Raw genomic sequence first — 764 nt, forward strand, 5'->3', positions numbered from 1 at the left:
ATATATATATTTAAACTTCTAGGAGATAGTCCAAAATAAACCAGAATTAGAAATGGTTTTATCTCCTAAGTTTTCAACTTTTGTTTTAAAATTTTAAGGCTTTAAAAAGTGTGCTTAGTTTAGGAAATTTTGATACATTTATGTGAATAGAAGCATAAAACCATGTCACTTGGTTTGACTTCTTAAAGCTAAAGATTTTTCCTTCAACTCTTTGTATGTCTGCTATAAGGACCCTTTGTTTTTTGGCTTTTGTTTTTTTTTTTTGAGGCGGAGTCTTGCTCTGTCGACCAGGCTAGAGTGCAGTGGTGATCTCGGCTCACTGCAACCTCCACCTCCGGGGTTGAAGCGATTCTCCTGCCTCAGCCTCCTGAGTAGCTAGGATAAAAATTCTTACATGTCTATAAAAAGAAAAATAAAAGTATTTTTTACTGTCGTTTGCACAGTCTAGTTGCTGTAGCCAGTGACACTCGCTGGCTCTCTCTGAACCATGTTTCCCTGTTCACTGTTTTGCCCTGGCTGGAGTTGCATGGAGGTCGAGCCCCTCCCAGAGCCTCTAGCTTTTTCTGCTTGAGTATATTGCTGCCCCTTTAGCGTTAAAGGCTGGCAGAGAGGGGGTGCTCTTTTTCACACCATTTATTTTCTCCAAATTTACTTCAAGGGTCAATTACCACATTCAACCAGTGATCTCAGATGCAACAAATGATTTCAGTACAAGTAAAGTCTCACTCGAAGACATGTACACCATTATTTGTAACACTGTTATA

The sequence above is a fragment of the Colobus angolensis genome, unplaced genomic scaffold (assembly GCF_000951035.1).
Source record: "Colobus angolensis palliatus isolate OR3802 unplaced genomic scaffold, Cang.pa_1.0 Scaffold569, whole genome shotgun sequence".
In the NCBI taxonomy this organism is placed as follows: Eukaryota; Metazoa; Chordata; class Mammalia; order Primates; family Cercopithecidae; genus Colobus; species Colobus angolensis.